Below are 5827 nucleotides of genomic sequence, written 5' to 3' on the forward strand. Positions count from 1 at the left end.
TTCTTCTTCTTGTTTGAAATTCTCACTATCTCTCTTTCTCTTACAGAAACGACGTGTGTAACTAAGGAGATTGTTGTGTCTGCCTCTGACATTATTATTTAGGTATGTATGTTCCAATTTCAAACACTTAGTCTGTGTTTCTATATATGTTCTCTAATTGTGGATTGTACTTCAGATTTTTTTATTCTACAGGATGCAAGCTAAGGTAAGGTTATCGGTGGTGGGATGAGAGAGAGAGGGTATGAATGGATTGCTTTGGGAGGACCTCATTGTTTCCCTTTTTTTGACTCAATATGTGGAAACACACTTATGCTTAATTACATTGCAGCTGGAATTGATGGAGCTAAACGAAGAGATTTGTTCATTGGTCTCCGGAGACCAGCGAGAGAGGTAAAATTTGCTAGTTTGGTGTCTTTCTTGATCTTAAAAAAAATTGTTTTAGGTCTTCTTCAATTTATTTCGGTCACTGTGCTTTTCATGGCTTCTTGAAATTATTTTTAGAATTCAAACGGACTAAGTGATTTTTCTGTACTGATTCAGGTGGGTGAGGCTTAAAAAGCTAGTTTCTCGGGTGATTGACAGTGGTATGATTCCTGCTCTTTATCAAAATTTTAACTCTTTAACTCTGTTGGCATATATATATATATATTCTGTTTTTGCTTGCCCTAATCATTTACTTGGATGTTGTAATGTTTTTTTTACAGGAGCTACTAACAAGCCACAGGAGTTGGATGATGCAGTACTTAATTTAGGAGTTTAGTAAGAACAATATTTGCCCCCAGGACTTTCATATCCAGCAATTACTAAGGAAAGTATCTGATAATATGCATTTGATCACTACATCTTTTTTAGGGGCTTGTCTCGTATTTGATGGTAATCCATTGGAGTCCTACCTATCTGTACCTCTTGTGGAGCTGACATGTATTTGAGGTAAGAGCTGAATCACCCTCTTGATTATGCTTTCTAAATAGATTAACAAGTATTTTGTGCCCTTCTGTCATACATTAATTTTCCAGGCTGCTCGTGCTTTAGCTAATTTGGCTGCTCATGGAGATAGCAACAAGGTACGTGTCACTTAATCTGCGTTTGGCAAGGGAACTTATTTTACACAGTTACTGTGGTATATTGCTGTGTGTTGTTGATTGCGTTCTTTTCCTGCTGTCAGCGTGTTCTTGATGCCCTTGTCCCTTCTGTTCTTGGTGGAACCTGTGTCATTCCTGGTGCTTTTGGCTGTGGGAAAGCTGTTGTCTGCCAGGCACTTTCCAAGGTAAATTGTGACAATCTAGTTTTGTTCCACTTAATTACTGGATATTATGAAATTTTCAAAGCTAATATTTGTTCTTATATACATAGTACTCCAACTCTGATGCTGTTGTGTATGTTGGTTGTGGAGAGAGACGAAATGAAACGGCGGTTGAGGTATATCTCTCTCTCTCTCATTCTGAATCTGCATATGGTTCATACTATTCAGACATTTGATCTGACGGTTTCTCATAAATTAGGCTCTTATGGACTTCCCACAATTGACTATGACGTTGCCTGATGGTCCTGGGGAATCTGTCATAAAACGTACCACACTTGTTACCAAAGATGCCCGTGGCTGCTCTTGAAGCCTCAAATTACGCAGGTAATGTTCAGGAATACAGATTTAATAGTTTTTGATGAAGCCCATTCCCCATCTTTCAGTGGCAAACTTTTTTAATTTACGTTGCTAATATTTTTTGGTTTTGTTTTTTTTTAATGTGAACCCCAGGAATCACAATTGCTGAATCTTTTAGAGATATGGGATACACTGTCAGTACGATGGCAGACTCAACTTCCCGTTGGGCAGAAGCATTGAGAGAAATTTCAAGACGACTGGTAATCATTTGCGTTTCATTGTTGTGTAGGTAATTGGGTCAGTTCATAGCTGCTTCCCTATCTTCTATTTGGTTTTAGATTTGCCGCAGACTCTTATTAGCATTGTTTATGTTTTTCTTTTCTTCTGCAGGTCTTCTGGGCTTTGCACAAAAGCTTGCCCAGAGAAAACATTTTCCCTCTGTTAATTGGTTTCTTTCCTGCTCAATGTATTCAAAGGTATGCTTACATATTCTCACTTTAAACCTGTCTTGATTTACTATCTTGAATTCTTGTATATAAGAAGTTGCTTTATTCTTCTTCTTCAGGCATTGAAATCTTTCTATGCAACACCTCTTTGGCCTTTGTCCTGATGTGGATGAAACCTGGATCGAACTGCTCATAGAAAGATTTCAGGAACTGAGGGAAGACTAACTTGCTCAAAACGCGTTTACACCGTAAGATTTGTTGGCTCCCTTCGTTTTGGTTTAGTTCTCTCTCTTTCTCTCTGAATAGGTTATTTTCACTCTTAAACCTTTTGGTTGGACGAATCTTTGGCAGATATGACAAATTCTGCCCTTTCTACAAGTCCGTGAGGATGATGCGTAACATTATCCATTTCTACAATCTAGCCAACCTGGTAAATAAGATGAGATGATTCATAAATAATCTACTATGCTAAGTGGGGATCTATGTCAATTCATTTGTCTATAATTCCATTAATTTTTTTTCATACACAGGCAGTTGAGAGAGCAGCTGGAATGGACGGTCAAAAGATTACTTCCACAAGGATTGGATGAGTTCAGGTTTAATCAAGGAGCCGCATTGCTGCTTACTTTTAATGCAAAGCTCACAGGAAGATGTCCAAGAGAGATCAGCTACTGGACTTGCAAGTTTCGTAGTTATCGATAATGAGAATGCTAGTATAGACTGTGGAAGAGCTGAAGCAGTTATGAAAGACGGAGGTATCCGTCTTCTTCTAGAACTTGCACAATCATGGCGAGAAGGGCTTAGCTTCAGTCAGAAGCTGCAAAGGTTGCTTTCTTCTGTTTGCCTTGTCATTTTTAATATTGGAATTTTGATACTTTTGACTGGACACACTAACTTTCTTCTTTTTTTTTGTGGCTTTATAGACTATTGCAAATTTGTTGGTAAATGCTAATGTTGCAAAGTCTGTTTCTGAAGAAGGAGGTACCAGAATTCTTGCTGGTTGGCAAAGTCAATGAACGGACTTGTGGCGGAGGAAGCTGCTGGTGGACAAATGTACATGCTCTTGTGATGTTAGATCGGAATTGCAAGTTCGAGGGAGTGCAAGGACAGGTAAATTCCGTTTCATAATTTTACAAAATTTCTTTGTGAGCTGAGTTTGTGGTCTAACTGTGTTCTTATTTTCCAGGCTGCTCGTGCTTTAGCTAATTTGGCTGCTCATGGGGATAGCAATTAGACAAGAAGCTGCTGGTGCGTTATGGAATTTGTTGTTTGATGATAAGAATCGAGAATCTCTCGCTGCAGCTGGTGGCGTTGAAGCTTTGGTATGCTTCCAATTTGTTTAATATGATTACATTGTTCATCTACAACATATAAGGGGAATTAATCACTTTTGTTGATTATTTTAGGTGGTGCTGGCGCAGCCTTGTTCAAATGCTTCGACAGGTCTTCAAGAAAGAGCTGCTGGTGCACTTTGGGGATTATCAGTGTCAGAAGCAAACAGGTGCTAAAAGCATCTGAATCTAAGTTTTATGTGTTGCGTATATAGATTGTCACCTGATTTGTTAAAGATTAATGCAGAAGCATAACAAGGCAAGACCATCTTACTTTAACATGTTACACATGCTGATACTTTTTCTTTTGCTTGCACCAAGTCTTGGCTTTGGTTAGCAGAGAAGTTTTAAAGGAGAGTCTTATCAAGATATTGTTAATGTCATTTGCCTTGATAATGATTCCTGTCTTTGCGATTGGACGTGAAGTTGAGGTTCCACCTCTATTTGCATTGTTCTCAAGTCTTGTGGCTTTGAGCTTAACCATTAGGGATAATCTGATTTAAAAAAAATCCTCAATGTGTTGGTGTTTTTTCTCTCTTCAGGATGTACATGAAACTGTAGCAGGAGCTCTATGGAATTTTGCTTTTAATCCTGGTAATGCACTCCGCATTGTTGAGGAAAGAGGAGTTCCAGCTCTTGTACACCTGTGTTCGTCTTCTGTCTCAGAAATGGCTCGATTCATGGCTGCATTGGCTTTGGCATACATTTTTGATGGAAGGTATACTTATATATAACCCAGCTAATAAACATTCCATACAGTTTCTGATATGTTTTCGATCTGAATTATCAATCTGCAATAGGATGGATGATGAATACACTCTGATGATAGGAACATTTTAATCAGAGGGCACATCGAAAAGCATTAGCTTAGATGGGCCAAGAACGACGGCTCTTAAACACATTGAAGCTTTTGTTAAAACTTTCATGGATCCTCAAATCTTTGCAGCTGCTCCTGTTTTATCTACTCCTAGTATGTTGGCACAAGTGACAGATAGAGCTCGCATACAGAAGCTGGGCAGCACCTGAGATGCAGGTTAATATCTTTGCTTCTCTATACCTTTATCGTGGTGTTTTCTTGTATTTGATCAAGAACTGATATGAAATTTTGAATATATTGCTCTCTTGGCAGTGAGGCTGAAATTGGAAGATTTGTAACAATGTTACGTAATCCTAATTCGACAGTCGAAGCTTCAATGTTAATATGTGATAACAAACATTGTGCTACGTTAACGTTTGCGTACCTGCAGCAGCTTCTTGTCCAGCTAGTCATGGCAACAACAACTAGTAACACTTCTGTTGGATTCAGAAATTTTCTCACTGTCTTTTAGATCGTCAATCATGCCTTTTATCTATCTGTCACAAAGAGTCAATTTCATGAATAAAGCTGCAGTAGATTTATAATATATACAACAATGACTTTGAAAGACGAAAGATTACCTGAAGCCTTCCTGAAGTAACCATGTAGTGTAGAGTGAACAAACATATGAATGTTGTAGAAATTTCCATATTTCCACCCCTGCAATTGCAAAAAAAAAATAAACAACAACAACATGTAATAATTATCATCATGGGATGGACCAAGCAAACAAGCAACACAACTTAACAAAATGATAAGTAGGTAACGATAGACGTGAAACCAACAACAAAGACCAAAACGCATTAGTACCTGTTAGCAAAACCGGCAAGAAACATCTCGGGGTAACTCTTCTTCTCCAGCCACCTAATTAATTTAGCAAAGTGTAGATCAGACACCTCTCCTCCAGCCATCAAAGTGAAACAACTATGAAAACAAAAAAAAAATGATCACAGGTTAACAAATCCCGTGAGAAAGCTTGAAGACGTACCCAGGAGAAGATATTGCAATGATCCGATCATAATTATTAGCTTCTAAAACACCTGCAAGACGAAGAAGAACAAAGCATTGTAAGGAACCAAAACAAAAAAAAAACAGAGAGTAAATAAAAGAAGTGTTGAGAGGAAGAACAAAACCCTTGAAGACTTTAGCATAGAAAAGAAGCGAAGCGAGTCCTCGTCTCCTCTTGAACATAATAAAAATATTCAGTTTACAAACCAAACCTTAGAAGAGTAACATGAATTCGAGTGACAACTATTAGTCAAAGCCATCATTGAGCCATTGTAGGATCCTTCTCCTTACACCTAAACCAACAAAAAAAAAAATCAACAAGTAAATCACATGTAATTAGGAAAAACAGAGAGTAAAAGAAGAGTTAAGAGGAAGAACAAAACCTTAGCACAGAGAAGAAGCAAAGCATGTCCTTGTCTCTTTGAGACATCACCCTCATCGATAAATGCATCAACCATAACCTGAAATAACAAAGCAACAAGTAAATAACGTGAACGATTTCATTATGAAAAAAGCAACTTAATGCAATAGAAAAAAAAAAACGTTAGGAAACAAAAAAAAACAGCAGACGACGGGAGGGGGGGGG

The 5827-nt window shown here is 38.0% G+C and overlaps 2 long non-coding RNA genes across 29 annotated transcripts in view; one reads left to right on the top strand and one right to left on the bottom strand.

The window, feature by feature from the left end:
* The window catches only part of LOC104699475, a 9833-nt gene extending 5053 nt beyond the window's left edge, over nucleotides 1-4780 (top strand). For 17 of the 28 annotated variants that reach the window (XR_002032502.1, XR_002032505.1, XR_002032507.1 and 14 more), the window contains 21 exons: nucleotides 47-102; nucleotides 176-239; nucleotides 329-390; nucleotides 541-584; nucleotides 705-759; nucleotides 853-930; nucleotides 1017-1064; nucleotides 1166-1267; nucleotides 1354-1419; nucleotides 1503-1627; nucleotides 1754-1889; nucleotides 1991-2076; nucleotides 2166-2294; nucleotides 2398-2476; nucleotides 2577-2871; nucleotides 2970-3156; nucleotides 3233-3368; nucleotides 3453-3808; nucleotides 3920-4095; nucleotides 4178-4410; nucleotides 4507-4780. This is a non-coding gene — a long non-coding RNA (uncharacterized LOC104699475). The remainder of the gene's footprint in view (nucleotides 1-46; nucleotides 103-175; nucleotides 240-328; nucleotides 391-540; nucleotides 585-704; nucleotides 760-852; nucleotides 931-1016; nucleotides 1065-1165; nucleotides 1268-1353; nucleotides 1420-1502; nucleotides 1628-1753; nucleotides 1890-1990; nucleotides 2077-2165; nucleotides 2295-2397; nucleotides 2477-2576; nucleotides 2872-2969; nucleotides 3157-3232; nucleotides 3369-3452; nucleotides 3809-3919; nucleotides 4096-4177; nucleotides 4411-4506) is intronic. The other 11 variants (XR_002032499.1, XR_002032501.1, XR_002032520.1 and 8 more) reach the window with 11 other exon arrangements.
* On the bottom strand, nucleotides 4643-5774 carry LOC109125289. Its single transcript, XR_002032525.1, has 6 exons — nucleotides 5625-5774; nucleotides 5454-5534; nucleotides 5222-5273; nucleotides 5044-5097; nucleotides 4815-4893; nucleotides 4643-4730 (listed from the first exon to the last, which is right to left on the bottom strand). It is a non-coding gene; the product is annotated as an uncharacterized LOC109125289 (long non-coding RNA).

This window comes from Camelina sativa, chromosome 6 (assembly GCF_000633955.1).
Source record: "Camelina sativa cultivar DH55 chromosome 6, Cs, whole genome shotgun sequence".
In the NCBI taxonomy this organism is placed as follows: domain Eukaryota; kingdom Viridiplantae; phylum Streptophyta; class Magnoliopsida; order Brassicales; family Brassicaceae; genus Camelina; species Camelina sativa.